The sequence below is a fragment of the Hermetia illucens genome, chromosome 2 (genome assembly GCF_905115235.1).
Source record: "Hermetia illucens chromosome 2, iHerIll2.2.curated.20191125, whole genome shotgun sequence".
Taxonomy (NCBI): domain Eukaryota; kingdom Metazoa; phylum Arthropoda; class Insecta; order Diptera; family Stratiomyidae; genus Hermetia; species Hermetia illucens.
Window position 1 is genome coordinate 105,298,393 of NC_051850.1, and position 19,954 is coordinate 105,318,346.

At 43.6% G+C, this 19,954-nt stretch overlaps 1 protein-coding gene across 3 annotated transcripts in view; it reads left to right on the forward strand.

Moving 5' to 3' along the window:
• LOC119649013 (alaserpin-like) overlaps positions 1-19,954 on the forward strand; it is a 33,011-nt gene that overhangs the window by 12,240 nt on the left and 817 nt on the right. The gene's annotated exons all lie outside the window — the stretch shown is intronic.

Here is a 19,954-nt window from a genome sequence, read left to right on the forward strand (position 1 = left end):
CCAGCACCTCCCCTAGAGTCTCCTCTAGATTCCTCCTTTCTTCCACAAATCTCGGACAGTGGAAGAATACATGCTCTGGGTCCTCTGGGACTCCATTGCAATTTGGACAATTGGGTGAGGTCTCCAATTTAAACCTGTGAAGGTATTGGAGATATCCTCCGTGCCCCGTGAGAAACTGGGTGAGATTATAATTAATCTCACCGTGTCGTCTCTCCAACCACTCCTTGATGGCAGGAATGAGTCTGTGAGTCCACCGGCCCTTTCCCGAGCGTTCCCACCGCTCTTGCCATCTATTTATGGATCTCTCCCTTTCCGTCTTCCTCGTCCGCGATGAGGAGGAGGTTGGCTTTGCATTGTATATGTTCGCCATCTCATCTGCCAAGATGTCAATCGGCATCATTCCAGAGATGACGAATGCTGCATCATCTGAGACAGTCCTGAAGGCACAGCATACCCTCAGGGCTGTCCTCCTGTAGACTGAACTCAGTTTGGTAGCGTTCCCTGACATCCACAACGCCTCCCTCCAAACTGGGGTTGCATAGAGCATGACCCTGGCTATAAGCAACCTAGAGGTATGCCGTGGCCCTCCAATGTTCGGCATCATCCTTGCCAGGGCCATACTTGTAGTGGATGATTTGTCGCAAACATACCGCACATGTTGCTTATAGCTAAGTTTCCTGTCTATCACCACTCCCAAGTATTTGATGGTCGGCTTGGAAGTGACGATATGATTCCCGATTCTAATACAGGCGTAATTTCTCTTCCGGCGCTTCGTGATGAGGACCGCTTCCGTTTTTTCCTCCGCAAGTATCAGACCAGAGCTCTTTAGCCAACTTTTAACAACACCGATTGCCTCACTTGAGTATAACTCAGCATCTTCGAGATGCTTTGCGACAACAACCAGCGCTATGTCGTCAGCGTAACCCACCACTGTGGCTTCCCCCGGAAGGGGAAGATTAAATACATCGTTGTACAAGATGTTCCACAGTAGTGGGCCCAATACGGAGCCCTGTGGGACACCCGCGGAAACAACGTACTCTTGCGGTCCGTCATCGGTGTCATACCAGAGCCTCCTTTCAGTTAAATAACTATCGACGATAGCAGCGAGATAGGCGGGAATACCAACCTTCGCTAAAGATTTCCGTATTAGATTCCAATTGGCCGAATTGAATGCATTTTTCACATCCAGGGTTACTACCACGCAATATTTGCTGGTACTACCCTTTCTGTGAATTGCATCTTCGGCCAAGCCAGTAACCAATTTGATGGCATCAATGGTTGATCTGGCTTTACGGAACCCATACTGCCGATCCGAAAGGCCGCCTTGGCTCTCAACAACCGGGAGTAATCTATTATAAATTACCCGCTCTAGCATTTTCCCCACCGTGTCCAGGAGACATATGGGTCGATATGACGACGGTTCACCTGGAGGTTTACCTGGTTTAGGCAGAAGTACCAACTTTTGCCGCTTCCATGCCACTGGAAATATCCCCTCGGACATGCACGCTTCGAACAACTCAGCGAACATGTCCGGTCTGGATTTCACGGCAAGCTTAAGGGCCTTATTCGGTACTCCGTCCAGACCCGGTGCTTTATTGTCTCCTATTCTACCGCAGATATCCAACAGCTCGTCTCTGGTGACTGGCGGAATTGCCGTCACATTCAGAGGTGGTTGGAATGTGTCGGTGCTCTCCTCTTGCTGGGGGAATAACCCCTGGATGATATTTAGCAAGAGGGTGGGGCACGTGATCTGCGGAGATGAACGGCCTCTGAATCGTCCCATCACGATTCTGTAGGCATTCCCCCACGGGTTTATGTTCGCTTCTGAGCAGAGCTCCTTAAAGCACTCCCTCTTGCTTCGCTGAATGGCGAGCTTGAGGTTTTTGCGGGCTGCCTTATAGGCGCTCTCTTTTTGTCCCTGTTCGACTCTACCTATCACCCTCTGAGCCACTCTTCTGGCTCGGTGGCAGGCTGATCGAAGGCCGGTCAGTTCATCATTCCACCAGTAGTTTGGTCTTCTACTGGGGAATGAACACCTTCTAGGCATGGACGCGTCACACGCTTTGGCAATGCATTGAGCCAGATGGACAGCTCTTTCCGTAGAGGTGCCCGCTTTATCACGCTGATCTAACCACACCTCTATGAAGGTCTCCTCATCCAAAGATTTTGCAGACCAGCCTGAAATCTTTCTCGGTTTCTTGCATGATAGCTCTTTGGCCTGTGGCTCGACACATGTCTCAAAGAAGATTGCCTGGTGATCGCTGTGGGTGTAGCGTTCACTGACGCACCAGGATATACCACGCGCCAGCGAAGGGCTGACAAAGGTCAGGTCTACAACCGAGCCTGACCCCCCTTTCTGGAAGGTGTTTACAGCACCTTCGTTAGCCAAAACTATGTCCATCTGCGCAAAAGCTTCTAATAAACTGCGCCCCCTAGCATTTGATTCCCTACTACCCCACTCTAGGGCCCAAGCATTGAAATCACCAGCAATCACCTTTGGACTACGTCCCCTCGCGTCGAGAACAAGATTATCAAGCATTTGCTCGAATTCAGACAGTGTCAAACTTGGCGGGGCGTAGCAGCTGTATACATATACACCACTTATTTTCGCCCACACGAAGCCACTGCCTGCTTGACTTGCAGAACATTGTATGGCCTGTCGACCGCGAGCCCATATCGCCGCTCCGCCAGTCGTATCTTTGACCCATATCCCACCGTGACGGTGTCTATACGGTTCGCTTATGATGGCAATTTCCATCTCAGATTCGAACGTGGCCTGCTCAAGTAAATCCTGAGCGACCCTGCAATGATTGAGGTTGATTTGGATAAACCTCATTTTCTCATTGCAGTGAGCGCCTTCCTAAATTCCGGACATTTACCACTTCCGGCAATATGCCGGTTATCCTGTCCCTCTTTTAGTTCGCACAATAGGCATTTGGGGTCCCTATTGCACTCTCTGGCAATATGACCTTTCTCCCCACACCTTCTGCATCGATCGGATCGATCAATGCTGCTGGTGCATGCCTTCGCGAAGTGCCCAAACATAAGGCATTTAAAGCACCTCTTCAGTGAAATTTGTTCCCTTAAACGGCAGACAACCCATCCAATCCGAACCCTTCCGGCAGCCAATAACATCTGTGCTGCCTCCGCTGGTGCTCGTATTGTGGCCGTTTGAGTACCACCATAGGCTTTTCGCAAGCCCACAACTGACTCCTCGGTGAGTTCTTTCAACTTGAATTGCTCCCTCAGAGCAGTACAAATTTCTTCTTTCGATGTTACTTCATCGAGATCCTTACATTGTATATAGATCTCATGTTTTTGGGCACGCACTGCGGCATTCTCCCCAAGTGAGTTTTTCACTTGAGTGCGAAAGTCATCAGTTTTGCTCACGCTGGATCTTTTCAGCTCGAACATGAGATCCCCTTTCTGGGTTCTTCGGATTCGGTTTACATTTCCGCTCAGATCTTTTAGGTCGGGATCCGCTTTGACCTTTTTGAGTATCTCCGCGTAGGACAGATTGCCCTTACTGGAGATAACAATTACATCTGGACGAGTTCGCACTTTTGCTTTTCGTTCCGCTTTCTTGTTGGTAACTTTAGTCCATCCATCGTTTTCGCTGGTCTTGGGCTTCGCAACGCTGGTCGAGTTTCCTAGATTCGCTGTACGGTTTCCTCCTTCTGGCCTGTTGGTGTTGGTTTTCAGGATGTCGTGTCCGCCTTTTTTTCTCTTAGGCGCCTGCTGATTATTTACAGGATCCCCCTCTTTTTCACGTACTCGCTTATTTCGCTGGAATTCGATGGTAGTACGGTTAGGCGTCACTTGGGTCGCTTGTGATACTGTTGGCACAGCGGGGTTCGGCGTGTCCTTATTATTCTTTTCCTCCTGTGATCTATTGTAGAGCACTCTAATAGCCCTCACCATATTCTTTATGGCTTGGTGCACGTTGTGCTTGTCCTTGATAAACTCGGACAGCTCAACTATTTTTGCCCCAAGCTGGGTGAAGGGCAATTCCTCCAGATCGGGACTCTGTTCTCTATAAGTCCCGGCAGGGTTACCCCTTTTACACGGTCCTTCACTTTTGGCGTTTATTGATCTTGCCTGTACCTTGTCCTTCATCGTCTTTGACATTGGTGGAGATCTCAAAGTTCAGCTCTTCCTTGTCTTCCTTGTTCCTGGAGCACCTCCTGCTGTCGAGCATCTTGAACATATGCGTTGGGTGTTGTCGCGGTGTTTATCGTCCAAGGATCTGCCTTCAGTTCATCTTTGTTTGGTCTTGTTATTGGTGTTCTCGGTAAGGTCATACTTCGCTTGGATACTTCCTTCTCCAGATCCAAATCACTTGTAGCATTATATGCCAAGGTGGCCAAGTTGTCCACCACCGAGGCACTGCGGTCGAGGGATATCGACGACCGGGAGCCCGCTTGCCCACTCCCAAAAGCCGCCGGTACTGGGGTTCCGAGCCCCTGCACCGTAAGTTTCCTCCTTCTCTCGTCTTCCATGGTGGTTTTATGTTCTGGGTATCCTTCCCATAGCCATTTTGGTCCGCGCACCAGAGATGAGCAAACACTAGCCCATGCACAGTCAGAAAAGAAAAGTGCATGAACACATATTTACACGTCAATAGGTATGCCCCTATCCGCCACCTGGGGTCGCGCCTGATGGGAGATCTGGCAACTCCTCACAGGTCTGTCTGTCTGTCTGTCTGTCTGTCTGTCTGTCTGTCTGTCACACCCGATTTATTCGGAAACGGCTTGACCGATTGTCACGAAAATTGGTGAGAGTATGTAATCTGGTGATCCCTTTACATGCAGTAAGTGGCGCCATCTTGTGTTAAGTTTAAGGGGGGGCTCCCCGTACATGTGAATGGAGGGTGCACATTTTTTTTTCACAGAATGTAGCCATGTAGGATATCAAATGAAAGGTCTCAATTAGTACTTCGTACTTAGTACGAATCTGTTGCAATATTTGATATTAGATGAAACATAGGGGAGTGAGGGTTCAAAATATGACCCACAAAAAGTGTAACAGCTCTCGTTCTCAGAACCTATCCAACCAAAAAATCTGAAAAAAATCACAGTGGTGCATCTCTACGAAATCTAGGCCTCAAAATATATCCGGTTCCGATATCTGTACAAATAAAGTTAATAATAGTATATTTCCACATTTTAGAAATTTACCGGGCGCCCCCCCCTTATGTTCATCCCAGAAGTACAAAATTTGGCATGCGTGTAATGAAGACTATAATGCACAGTTTGGTCAAGTTTGAAGAAAATCAAACTATTATTAACAAAGTTATAGGGGGTGAAACTTTACAATTTTTTGTGAATTTCGTTCACTCTACAACCCGCATGACGTCATCATCACATATCAGTTCGTGAATATCACAACGAAATGAGTTCTTAGGAATTGGGTCGCAGACAATTATTTTGTTTTAGTTTTTTAGTTATTTGCCAGCCAGACATGTGTGTACGTAGGTATATATATGCGTATATGCGTGCTAATGAACTTTGCGGGTAGTGTCTAATTCAATGAGATATAAGACGTAAATCGGAAATATGGGTACGATAAATTTAGATACGTGCATATATGTGTACAGTAGGTAATAGGCAGTTTGTTTGTTTAGGGTGAGCGTGATATCTATGGCTCTAATATGTACGTATGTCTGGTAGTTTGGAAAAATATGAAGGATTATGTTGGATTTGTAGCTATATACGGACAGAAAAATGTGCGTCTCTTACATAAGATGAACACAAAACCTTTATACCCGAAGCGCGAGCTTCCGGTATTCCGACTTGTTTTTTCTTTTTTTTAACATGTTCACTGCGGCGAACGACACGGTGACGTCCAGGTCATATTTACTTTACCCAAGGCCCCTGCCTTGCAGGCCCTCTAAAAGGTTTAGTTTTGTCCTCTCTAGGCTCCGAAAAGGATCAATTGACCACGACCTTTCTTTCAACTCCTTTTGTCGGCTTCCTAAAAGGGCTGAGCAGGTTTTCCTTCACATTTCTAAATAATAACTTGGTTCAGTAACTGTACGTTGTGGAATTAGATACTTAAAAAAAATCAAGTGTTGCGGGTTTAGCCGCATAATACTGTTCTCCGGGGCGCGGACGACAGGGTAAAGTTCATTAATTATTTTAATCCATTCGAACATAATTAATAAATGTAAAACAATGTCATTTCAACTCTAAAGAAGGCTTATTCGCAAAAGAATTGGTTAGGCGGTTGAAAAAGTTAATTTGCTTCGAACCCGCAGTGAACGTGTTAAGAAGTGTAAATCTTCAAAAGACTCTGGCCTGAGCATGCCAGAGTGTGGGATTTTTACCCACTAAACCCACCTCGACTCATCCCCCCATCCACTTTAGGTATTACATCACGGGGCGGAGTTACTTTACTTTAGCTAGATCTCCTTCCGTCTTCCCGCGGGGTTCGTAACCGCGCCATCCTCACTTCCTCTGCTTTTCGCAGTTTATCCTGGATTACTGCGATCATGGAATTGATCGCATCCCACTCTTCCTGACAGGCTACCATTCTTCGGACAAAATTTTCCGGTGATAGCACTTCACCTAGAGTTTCCTCCAGGTTCCTCCTTTCTTCCACGAACCTAGGACACTGGAAGAAAACGTGCGCCGGGTCCTCTGGGACCCCGCAGTTTGGACAATTAGGTGAGGTGGTCAATTTAAACGTGTACAGGTATTGACGGTATCCTTCATGGCCCGTGAGAAACTGGGTGAGATTATAATTGATCTCCCCATGCTTTCTTTCCAGCCACTCCCTGATGGAAGGGATCAACCTATAAGTCCAACGACCCTTGCTTGACTGGTCCCATCGCTGTTGCCATCTGCTTATGGATCTCTCTCTTTCGGCTTTTTTCACCTGCGATAAGGGAGAGATGGACCTGGTGTTATAAATGTTCATCATTTCGGTTGCCAGGATGTCAATCGGCATCATTCCCGAGATGACGAGCGCTGCATCGTCTGAGACGGTCCTGAAGGCAGAACACACCCTCAAGGCTGTTCTTCTGTAAACTGTACTCAGTTTATATGCATTGCATAAAACCTGTAGCACGTTTCCCCAAACTGAGACTGCATACAGCATGGTAGAACTCACCACCCTGGCTTCAGCAGCCTGCAAGTATGCCGCGACCCTCCCACGATCACCATCATCCTTGCGAGAGCCATACTCGTGGTGGATGCTTTTTTATAAGTGTGCTCTATGTGCTGCTTAAAATTGAGTTTTCCATCTATCATCACCCCAAGTATTTGATGGGCGCCTTGGAAGTGATGATACGATTCCCGATTCTAATACAGGCGTAATTTCTTTTGCGGCGCTTAATGATGAGGACCGCTTCCGTCTTTTCCTCAGCGAGTGCCAACCTTAACAACACTAATTCCTTCGCTTGAGTACAACCCAGCATCCTCGAAATGCTTTGTGATCACAGCCAGTGCTATATTATCGGCGTAACCCACCCAGGTTAAGTACATCATTGTACAAGATGTTTCAGAGTAGTGGCCCCAGTACAGAGCCCTGTGGAACACCCGCGGAGACAACGTACTCCTTGGGTCCATCATCGTTATTATACCACAGTGCTCGCTCATGAAAATAGCTATCTATAATAGCGACGAGGTAGGTGGGAACACCAATCGTCGCCAGAGACTTTCGTATAAGGTTCCAATTGGCCGAGTTGAATGCATTTCTCATATCCAGGGTGACCACCACATAATATTTGCTGGTACAACCCCTTCCGTGAATTGCATTTTCGGCCAAGCCAGTAACCATTTTGATGGCATCAATGGTTGATCTGGCTTTACGGAACCCGTACTGCCTATCTGAAAGGCCCCCTTGGCTCTCGACGACTGGAAGTAATCTATTATAAATTACCCGCTCCAACATTTTCCCCATAGTGTCTAGAGGACATATGGGTCTATAGGAGAACGGTTCCCCTGGGGGTTTGCCAGCCTTAGGCAACAGCACCAGCTTCCGCCGCTTCCATGGTACAGGAAAGATACTCTCCGACATGCACGTTTCGAACAGCTCCGCGAACATATCCGGTCTACATTTGACGACAAGTTTGAGGGCCTTATTCGGTATGTCGTCAAGACCCCGTCACATTGAGGGGACGCTGGAAAGTGTTAGTACCCCGCTCTTGTTGGGAAATAACCCCTGGATTATTTTCAACAAGAGCATAGGGCATGTGATCTGCGGAGATGATCGGCCTCTGAATTGCCCTGTAACGATTTTATAGGCGCTACCCCACGGATTTATGTCCACTTCCAAACAGAGCTCCTTCTTGCTACATTACTTCGCTCCCTCTTACTACGTTGGATGACGAGCTTGATGTTCTTGCGAGCTTCCCTATAGGCATGCTAGCTTTGCCTTTGATCGATCCTACCTATTGCTCTCTGAGCCGTTCGTGTGACTCTGTGGCAAATCGATCGAAGACTGGCAAGTTCACTATTCCACCAATAATTCGGTCTGCTAGTGGAGAATGAGCATCTCCTAGGCATCGACGCGTCACATGCCTTAGAGATACTTTGTATAACATGGAAACCTCTGTCCGAGGAGGTGCCTGCTTTGCTAGGCAGGTCTAGGGATACTTCCATAAATGTTTGCTCATCCATCGTTTTTGCAGATCATCCTGGTGTTCTTTTAGATTTCGGCTTCCGGGGTGCGAGTATCCTACCTTGTGGCTCCGTCCTTATTGCAAAGGTAATTGGCTTGTGGTTGCTGTACATGGAGCCCTTGCTAACTTGCCAGGGCATGCCACGTGCCAGCGCAGGGCTGACAAAAGTCAGATCTACAATTGAACCAGTTCTCCCTTTCCGATAAGTGTTTACATTGCCTTCGTTGGCCAGAACTACATCTAACTGGACAAATGCTTGTAACAAGCACCACCCTCTTGCGTTAGTCTCGTTGCTGCCCAACTCGATAGCCCACGCATTAAAGTCACCTATTTTCGCCACACAAAGCCACTAACCGCCTGCCGCATGCTATATTGTATGGCTTGACGACCGCACGCCCATATAGCTCCACCACTCGAATATGTGACCCATACACCACCTAGAGATTTCTGTACGATTCACTAATGATAGCAACCTCCATCGCGGATTCGTAAGTGGTCTGCGCAAGCAAATCTTGTGCGACCCTGCAATGATTAAGATTTATTTGTATTAACGTCATTTTTTCACGACAGTTAACGCCTTCCTAAATTCCGGGCATTTACCACTTCCGGCAATATGTCGGTTATCCCGTCCGTCCTTTCCTTCGCACAAAATGCATATGGGGTCTCTATTGCACTCCTTGGCAATATGTCCTTTCTCCCCACACCTCCGACATCCCTTCGCGAAGTGTCCAATCATTAGACATTTTGAAGACTTTTTAAAGAAATCTGTTCCCTTAGCCGGCAAACAACCCATCCAATTCGAACTTTCCCCACGGCCAACAACTTTTGCGCTGACTCCACTGGCAGTCGAATTGTGGCCATACGCTTTTGTTAGGCTCACGATAGATCCTTCGCTGAATTCCTCCAATTTGAATTGTTGCTTCAAGGCAGTGCAGATCTCTTCTCTGGATGTTACTCCATCGAGATCCTTGCGCTGGATATAGATCTCATGTTTTTGGGAACGAATCGCGACATTCTCCCCAAGTGAGTTTAAAACTTGGTTACGAAAACCAAAACATGAGATCCCCTTTCTGGGTCGTCCGGATTTTGCTGACATTTCCACCTTCTTCAGTATCTCCGCATACGTTAGATGTCCTCTGCTGGAGATTACAATTGCCTCCGGGCGAATTCATATCTTTGGTTTCTTGTCTCTTTTCTTGTTCACGACCTTAGTTCAACCTCTTATTTTCTCTCGATTTCGCTTCGCTAGCCGACATTAGCACTTTGGGCACTTTGGGCCCTTCTGAACTTTTAGTTCCGTTTGTTGGACTGGTCGAGACTCCTTTCTTCCTTTTTGGTGCCTGTTGATTCCCCAAAGCTTCGCCCTCCATGTGCCCTTGTGCTTTGGTGTCACTTGGGTCGCTTTCTTACTTCTTCCTGGGACCTATTGTAAAGCACCCTGATGGCTCTCACCATGTTCTTAATGGCGTGGTGCACGTTGTGCTTGTCCTTGATGAATTCGGGCAGCTCAACTATTTTAGTCCCAAGCTGCATAAAAGGTAGTTCTTCTGGCTCAGGGCTCTGTTCTCGGTGAGTCTTGGCCACTACTCCTTTTACTGACTCCATCGCCTTTTTCAATTACTGAGCTCCCAGGGACTTTCTTTTTTGCCGGCTTTGATATTGGAGGCGATCGTAAAATTGATGAGCTTCTCCTGAATGGATCTATTTGCTGCTGCTGGAGTATCAAATCCAATGGGTGTTGAAATCGCCATTTTTGGCAGCTATCTCCTTTTAGCCCATCATTTGCAATTGGTGTTCTTGACAGGGTTGTGCTTCGTTTGAACACCTCCTACTCCAAATCTAAAACACTTGTAGTATTAGATGCAACGGTGGACAAGTTCTCCACCACCGAGGCACTGCGGTCGAGGGATATCGACGGCCGGGAGCCCGCTTGCTCACTCCCAAAAGCCGTCGGTACTGGGGTTCCGAGCCCCTACACCGTAACTTTACTCCTTCTCAATTCGTCCATCTTGGTTTTATTTTCTGGGTGTCCTTCCCATAGCCCTTTTGGCCTGGTTGCACCAGAGATGAGCAAATACTAGCCCATGCACAGTCAGAAAGGAAAAGTGCATGAACATATATTTACACATCAATAGGTATGCCCCAATCCGCCAGCTGGGTTCGCGCCTGATGGGAGATCTGGCCACTCCTCACAGGGTCTGCGTGTCCGTCTGTCTGTTTGCTTGTCTGTCACACCCGATTGATTCGGAAACGGCTTGACCGGTTGTCACGTAAATTGGTAAGAGTGTGTGATCTGCTATTCCCTTTACATGCAGCAAATGGCGCCATTTTGTATTGGCTCCCAATACATGTGAATGGAGGGTGCAAAATTTTTTTTCATAAAATGTAGCCATGTGGGGTATCAAATGAAAAGTCTCAATTAATACTTTTTGAAACTGGTTCCATATTTGATATTGGGTGAAACATGGGGGAGTGAGGGCTCAGAATATGTATGTGTATAAGTGTAACAGACCTCGTTCGAAAAATTTGAAAAAAATCATAGTGGTGCATCTCTACGGAATCTAGGCCTCAAAATACATCCGGTTCCGATTTCTGCACAAATAAAGTTAATAATAGTATATTTCCACATTTTAAAAATTTACCCGGCAACCCCCCTTATGTTCATCCGAGAAGTACATGAAGGCATGAGTATAATAAAGAACATACTGAACAATTTGGTCAAGTTTGAAGAAAATCCAAATATTATTAACAAAGTGATAGGGGGTGAAACTTTGTCATTTTTTCTGAATTTTTTACAACCTGTATGCCGTCATGATCATATATCAATTCATCAATACCACAACGAAGTGAGTTCATATGAAAGGGCTCGCAAAGAATTATTTTGTTTTATTTTTTTGAATTTGATAAGAATATCAATTACTCCAAACAGACATGTGTGTATGTAGGTCTATAGTATATGCGTGCTAATGAAGTTTGCGGATAGTGTCTAATTCAGATAGATATAAGAAATCGGAAATATGGGTGCGATCAATTTATATACGTGCATATATGTGGAAAAAGACAGTTTGTTTGTTTAGGTTGAGCGTAATATCTATGGCTGTAATATGTACGTATGTTTTTTAGTTTGGAAAAATATGAAGGAATAGGTTGGATTTGTAGCTATACAGGGATAGAAAAATGTGCGTTAAAGTTTCTTACATAAAGCCGGGTCCAGACTGGATGCGCTACGATGCGCCGAACAAGAAATGAACGCGCTGCGCAGCGCTGAGCAGTCAGTTGAAACGACAATCCGCGTAACATTCTGCAATCGTGTGCACTAACGAACATGATCCAGCAGATATCGGTACATCAAAGAGTTCCACAGAGCAGCGCAGCGCATCCGGTGTGGAACCGGCTTAAGGAGTGCGTGTGAAGGCCGTTTTTTTTCTGCAAAAAAGAGAGGGCGCTGCGATCATATTAAAGAAAAAATGTCAACGGCATTTTAACGTGCAGACTTAACCACTGTCTGTAAACTAGGATTGTTAAAATATATTAAAAGGTAAATTTTTGGTGCCTTTTTTTTTGTGAATTTTGGTGTTTTTTCGAGTTTTCTTTAATGAATAAAGAAAAATTACTAAATGAATCACAATTATCCTAGTTTGCGGACCGTAGAAATATGTTCTGAATAAGTCGTGAATATTTCAAAGAATTTCGTTGGATAGGATTTGGGCTATGGTGGCAGCAGATTTTCAATATGCAGTTTCGAGAAAAACGCATTTAAAAAGTAGGATGTGGCTTTTAGCCACAAAATCTTAGCTGACCATTAATCTGCTATACCTAGTGCATAAACCTTAGGTTTCCCAAGAAACACATGTATAGCCTTGGCTTCAATTCTTGTCCTTTTAGCGAAGGCATTCGAACGTCCTTCGGACCGATAAATACGCGCTTTATTATGGCGATCGACAGAAATCTGGCATGTGACTTATTACGTGTTTAACACTATAATTTCTGAACGACTCCGAATATCAAAAAATCACTCTGCCCATATATTCTACACTATATCTAGATACAATTGGTGCCAAAAAAAAAGAATTCGACTCCACGGATCCGACATACGGAATGACCCCCTTAAGATGAACAAAAAAACCTTTATACCCGAAATGCGAGCTTCCGGTATTCCGACTGTTCTAATTCTTGTGGCGTCAGGTTTAACGACTTTAATTCTGAAAGTGACTTTCTCAACAGCAACGAGTAATCTGCTGTTCATTTTTACTACAATGCACAAACTCTAGAGACTATAAACCTACAAAACGATAATAGAGATTCACCAGATTTAAACATTACCGCCAGCCACTTCTTAGCACTTTAAGGCGACAAATGATCCATTCAGTATGGATTTTCTTCACGTCCTAGATATTCCTTCTGGATATTGAACTATTTTGGAAAGCCTCTGGAAGCCAGAGTAAACACATTTTCCAGGTCTTTTCCATACATCATGAAGGGGAAGCGGCACTGTCTTAGACACGTCTGCCTCTCATAGGCCCAAACACAATTACGATACGTGTGGAATGCGGACGAGAGAAGCTGCGGATTTGAGGTCGGTAAAGTTCGCTCCACGTCGGCAAGTTTCGCTCTGATGACGGACTGCAGCCATTTGCAATATGACTGTGCTTTTTGTTTTTGGCTGTTACTTTTGAATGTAATATTTTTTTTGATTGAATTAAAAAAAAAAAAAATTAATACTTTAAAAGAGCCTTAGATCAATTTCCACCAAAAGTTATTGATTTTACGTTATTTGACCTTGAAAATATTAATTTTTTTTAGACATCACGAATTTACGTTTAACGAGCCATAACTCTGCCCATATTCTACTTACAAAAAAATAAAGGGATCCATTCTTTTGCTATCTGACACGCTTTGTTTCGGGTTAATATCATTTCTCCATAAAATGTATGGTTTTTGAGTCATTTGCGAAAAACCGTTAAAAACATGCTTTTTAAGGTTTTGTGTGATGCTAGGACGAATCTAAAAACGGATACAATTGTGGAATTGGTTGCCATTGTTGGGAAGCGGCGAAAATTAATTAATTTTTTTTTATCTCCTTTTCTTTTATAATTTTTGCTTTTTATATTTTATGGTGTCTGGATTATTTTACTATAATTCTCAATTTAATTTACTTTCTATTTATTATAAGTTGTTAGTAAGATCTTCTAGTTCTTATTTCTATTCCTATATATTTTTATCCTCCCCGCTGCGTGAAATTTATGGTTTCAAGGTTTTACGTGAAATGAAACCTTATTTGAATCGTTTCAATGTCTGTCTGTCCGTCCGTCCCAGGGTTTATCTGTTTATCTGCCAGCCTGTCTGCCACACCCGATTTACTCGGAAAATGCTGAACCGATTGTCACGAAATTTGGTGAGAATATGTAGTCTATGTGTCCCTTTACATACAGTGAATGATACCATTTTGTGTTCGGTTCGAAAAGGAGCTCCCCATATATGCGAAGGCAGCTGTAATTTTTTTTTTACAGAATATAGCCATGTGTGGTATCAAATGGAAGGGCTCGATTAGTATTTTCTGAAACTGATCTTATTTCTAATATTGATTAAGTGGTGATTGATCACAAAAAGTGGAACAGGTCTCGCTCTCAGGACCAATCGAAACTTTTGAAAAAAAATGATAGTGATGCCTGCATATGAAATCTAGGCCTCAAAATACATCCCGTTTCAATATCTGTACAAATGAAGTTAATAATAGTATATTACCATGTTTCAGAAATTTACTGGAAACCCCCCTCATCCCGTCATCCCGCGTGAAAGCCGTTTTATCCGCTTCTTTTAGAAATTTTTTACGAAGAAGTGGGTAAAGATACAAATAGGAATTTTTCACCATATATTTATTAACATCTTAAGCATGCGTAATAATTTTTCCAGCCCGAAAGCATAGTTCATTATTGAAATACAGAGTAATTTACACACCCATCTCCAAAAAAAGGTGTTTTTCTGCTGCCACGCTAGAGGGTGCTGCGATCATTTTAAAGAAAAAAAGGTAAACGGCATTTTAACGTACGGACTTAACTACAGTCCGCAAATTAGGATTATTAAAAAATATTAAAAGCTAAATTTTTGGTGCCGTGTTAAATTTCTTTTTGTGAATTTTTTTAAGGATTCTTTAGTGATCCTAGTTTGCGGACCGTAGAAATATGTTCTAATTAAGTCGTGAAAATTTCAAAGATTTTGGCCTATGGTGGCAGCCGATTTTCAATATGCAGTTTCGAGAAAAACGCATTTAAAAAATGGAATGTGATTTTTAAGCATAAAATCCAAACTGGTCATTAATCTGTTATATCTAGTCCATAAACCTTAGGTTTCACCAAGAAACTCATGTACAGCCTTCGCTTCAATTCTTGTCCTTTTAGTGGAGTCATTCGAACGTCATTCGGACCGATAAATACACGCTTTACTACGGCGATTGATTGATTCCGTGGATCCGACATACGGGATGACCCCCTTAAGTTAATCCTAGAATTACAAAATTTGGCATCAGCATAACGATAATATAGGAAAGTTTCAACGCAATCCGACTATTATTAACAAAGTTATAGAAGGTCAAATTTTACGCATTTCTGGTAAATTTATTGTACTTTAAGGCGTGTATGATAACATAATCATCACCATATCCAGGTTAGCTTAAATGAACGGCGCGGTCGATGCGGACATTTTAGTTTTCCTTTTTTGGTTTTCTTTAGTTACTTCCATATTAGTGTTAATTACTCGAGGTAAACATGTGTATTTATATGTAGGTGCTAATAAAGCTTGTGGTGGGTAGCAAAATAATAGACATGTGTATACTTTATCATGCTGTAATAGGCATTGTCTATTTATTTAGGATGAACACAGTCTTCTTTTCTTCAGCCTTTATCCCCTTCACAAGCAAGGTCGGCTCGTCGTGATAGGCTTCGCCATTTGGCTCTATCGAATGCCTGATCTGGGTGCAATCTCGAGGCTTTCAAATCCCGATCTAGCGTATCAAGCCACCGTTGTTTACCATCGACTTCGATGTTCAGACCAATCTTGGCTAGTGAATTCTCGTTTGCACGAATTGCGTGACCATACCATCGAACTTTTCCACGATCGCTGCAACTCCATAACGATCGCGGATATCCTCATTTCGGATGTGATCTAAACGTGTGACGCCACTAGTCCAACGTAGCATCTTTGTCTCCATTACCGCAAGACGCCGTTCATTGTCTTTTATGGTCGGCCAACACTCAGAACCATAGAGAGCGACTGGACGGACGACACAGCGGTAAATTTTAGATTTGAGACGTTCGTTGATACGTCGATCACAAAGAACACAAGTTGTGGAACGCCACTTCATCAAGGTTTCGTTAATGCGTGAAGCAATTTCATAACGCAGTTCTCCATTGGCTGATAGCGTTGACCCGAGGTATTTAAATCGCTCAGTTCTGGGCAGATCACTGCCGCTGACAGTGATAGTGCCTGTTTCATGGAGATCGGTCGTTAAAAATTCAGTTTTGTTTAAATTCAATCTGAGACCGTGTTGCATGAGGCGATCATTCCATTTTTGAACAAGTTGCTCGAGATCATTTTTGCTATCAGATACTAGGAAAACATCATCTGCATAAAGCAGTGTGCGGTTTTGATACACCCGCCATTCTTCGAACTTTACATTTCGGATCATGGTAGAGCAATTGAACCCAGCGCAGGAGTTCTTCTGGCAAGAAGTGTTGTCGTAAAGCATACCAGATGAGCTCGTGTGGTACACGGTCAAACGCTTTCTCTAGATCCAGAAAGGCAATGTAAAGAGGGCGATGCTTCTCACGGTGTTTCTCCATGAGTAACCGCGCAGCGTGTATTGCGTCAGTAGTTCCGCAGTTCTTGACAAATCCGGCTTGATTCACGTTTAATTCATCGATTTCGCAAATACGGTTGTGAAGAATGAGTTCAAAAATCTTCATGGTATGGGAAAGTAACCGGATAGGACGGTAATTTCTGCTGGACTACCTTTCTTTTTCCATATTGGAACAGTGGTACGTTCTTACCAGTCAGATGGTGTTCTTCCTTCCTGAATAACCCGGTTAAAGAATTCACTGAGTCACAGTGTTGGATCCCAGCTCTTCGCTTTCCACAGTTCAGATGCGATGTCGTCAGGTCCTGTTGCTTTCCCCGATTCCATTTTTTTTATTGCCTCCTCGACTTCAGTTACGCTGACTGGTAGAACTGCTCCAAATGTCGGCAATGATTGTGGAAGGAGGATGAGCAAATTCTTCAGTTGAAATCTGCTCGAAGTATTCTCGCCATCTATCCGTTGCGGCTCGACGGTTGGTAAGCAAAGTACTGTTCTTGTCATTAACGCAACAGAAGTGTTCGATATTCTGTGCGCGTAAGCTTTTAGCAAGTCGATACAGATCTCTCTTGCCATCCCGAGCGTCCAGTTTATCGTAAAGACCTTTGAAATGGTTCGCTCCGGTGACAGCAACCACTTTCTTCGCTTCCCGGTTGGCATTCTTCTAAATATGCCAATTAGGCGTTTTATCGTCGAGAAATTTGTGGTAGGGGCGTTTCTTTTCACGGACCTTGGCATCATCATCATTCCAAAGCCAAGTATCTCGGTTGATGTACCGTTTACCCGGCTTGGTGACCCCGAGGGTTGCAGATGCCGCTTTGTGGATCATGTCTTTCATTTGATTCCATGATTCTTCCACATTCGTAATGGTCGGCAATCGTATGAGTGAGACCATTTCTTCTTTCTTCTCACCAAATCGCCACCTTTTACCAGTGCGGACCAGTGCGGACCAGTGCGTTCCTCACGCTGTTTTATCGATGGCTTAATTCGCAGGACGGCAATCAATGGCCGATGTTGAGGTGCGATGGTCTCATGGCCAGTGCTAAAATGTTGGCGTCTTATGAGAATATAGTCGATTTGCGTTTTACTGTTCCCACTATAAAATGTAGGAAGATGAGACAATCGTTTGATGGACCATGTGTTCATAAGTACATGGTCATGGGTGTCCGCAAAATCCGCGGTGCCCGATCATCAAATCATTCGACTTCTTTAATGGCATCTGAGATGGCAATGTCAATACCATATTGAGTGTGTGGGTTACCAAAATAGAGAAGTTTGTAGCTATTTTTACCGCGTTCGCGTTCAATGCCGCAGCTTTTGGCACCAGACCATCGGGTTTCTTGCAGAGCGTAGATATCAATGCGCCTTTTCCGAAGGGCTCTTGCGAGTTCCTCGGCCCTTCCAGTTAGGGTACCAACATTTAGCGTGCAGACACGTATTTGTTTTGTTCGTTGTGTGCGGACTAACTTGCTTACGTCCTGGCGCCATCCATGCGTCAAGAATCCTTGCCCATTTCTCGACAGGACCGGGGCCCGCCTTAGCATTTCTCTGAGGCGTGTGACTCAATCCGATCATCATGTTTATAACGACATTGTATGCATTTTCTTGGTCGACCTGTCGCGGGCCTGCCACCAAGAGAGATCAGGTAGGATTTAGCATAGTAGAATAACTCCAGCTCTATTTATCTCTTTCCCTGATCTCGGCATTTTATTTTTGTTTTTACTGAGGATAGTACAGAGTACGTTGCCTCAAACCCTCCTCCTTTACCGGGGCTTGGGACTAGCATACTATGTTAATAGCATGGCGGATTTTTAGGATGAACACAGTATTCATGTCTTTCCTGTCGTATGGATAGCTTTGAAGGAATATTATATTATACGAAGGAATAGTTTATATTTTTATAGAGAGTTTCTCATATATGAAGAACACAAAACCTTCATACCCAAAGCGTTCAGTTTGCAGTATCCTGACTTGTTTTCTTTTTCGAACTTAATTATTAGCAAGGAACGCGATTTAATCTCTCTTTGATTTGCGGAATTCCTCTCTGTTTCTTCGCTTTGTAACCCGCAAATCTAACAGTAATAAGAGGCATCCTCCTTGTATGATGACAAATGAAGGATGGAATTGCTCGAAGACTTAAGGGGGTCATCCCGTGTGTCGGATCCACGGGATCGATTTTTTTTTGGCATCAATTGTATCTAGGTATAGTGTAGAATATATGGGCAAAGTGATTTTTTGATATTCGGAGTCCTTCGGAAATTATAGTGTTAAACACGTGATAAGTCAATGCTAGATTTATGTCGATCGCATTAATAAAGCTCGTATTTATCGGTCCTAAAAACGTTCAAATTACTTGGCTAAAAGGACAAGAATTGAAGCCAGGGCTGTCCACGTGTTTTTTCAAGGAACCTCAGGTTTATGGACTAGGCATAGTAGATTAATGGTCAGTTAAGCTTTTATGGCTAAAAATCGCTTTCTCCTTTTTAAATGCGTTTTTCTCCAAACCGCATGTTGAAAATCGGCTGCCACCATAGCCCAAAATCTACCCAACGAAATTCTTTGAAATTTTCACGACTTATTCAGAACATATTTCTACCGTCCGCAAACTAGGATAATTGCGATTTATTCAGTAGTTTTTTTTATTCATTAAGAAGAAGAAGCCTTGAAAAAACACCAAAATTCACCGCACCCAAAAATTTAGTTTTTAATATTTTATTAATAATTCTAGTTTTCGGACTGTAGTTAAGTCCGCACGTTAAAATGCCGTTTATTATTTTTTTCTTGAAGATGATCACAGTGCCCTCTAGCGTGGTAGCAGAAAAACACCTTTTTTGGAGATGGGTGTATAAATTGCTCCGTATTTCAATAATAAACTATGCAATCGGGCTGAAAGAATTATCGCGCATGTTCAAGATATTAATAAATATATGGTGAAAAATTTGTATTTATATCTTTATCCAGCTCTGCACAAAAAATTCTTAAAAAAAGCGGAAAAAACGGCCTTCACCCGGGATGACCCCCTTAAAAATATCTGTCGAATTTATGAGTACGTACTTTTTTGTATACACCTGCAACGTTTTTTGATTTCCTTTTTGGATATTAAATCCGACTCCACCATACCCACGTGCACCATAATCAAATCATTAAGGCGTTAATATTGGCTATCCAGGTGAATACTACCATTGCGGTACAAAAAAATTGGTATTAGCACTTGGAAATTCAGGTATTCACCTAGCAGAATTCGTATCCATACTCATAAATATAAATGCGTTGTATTTTACTTTCGGACGTGAGAATACAGCCGTATTCATATTCACTTGTGTAAATATCAAAATATACACTTTCCCGAATACGAATATATTCGCATTCATTGAAAATCATCGTACGAATTTATTCGTATTTACAAATACAAGTATGCCCAACACTGTCTTCCACCAACCCTTCTGACAATTTTGTCCTGTGTTTTTGGATCTTTATCTTCA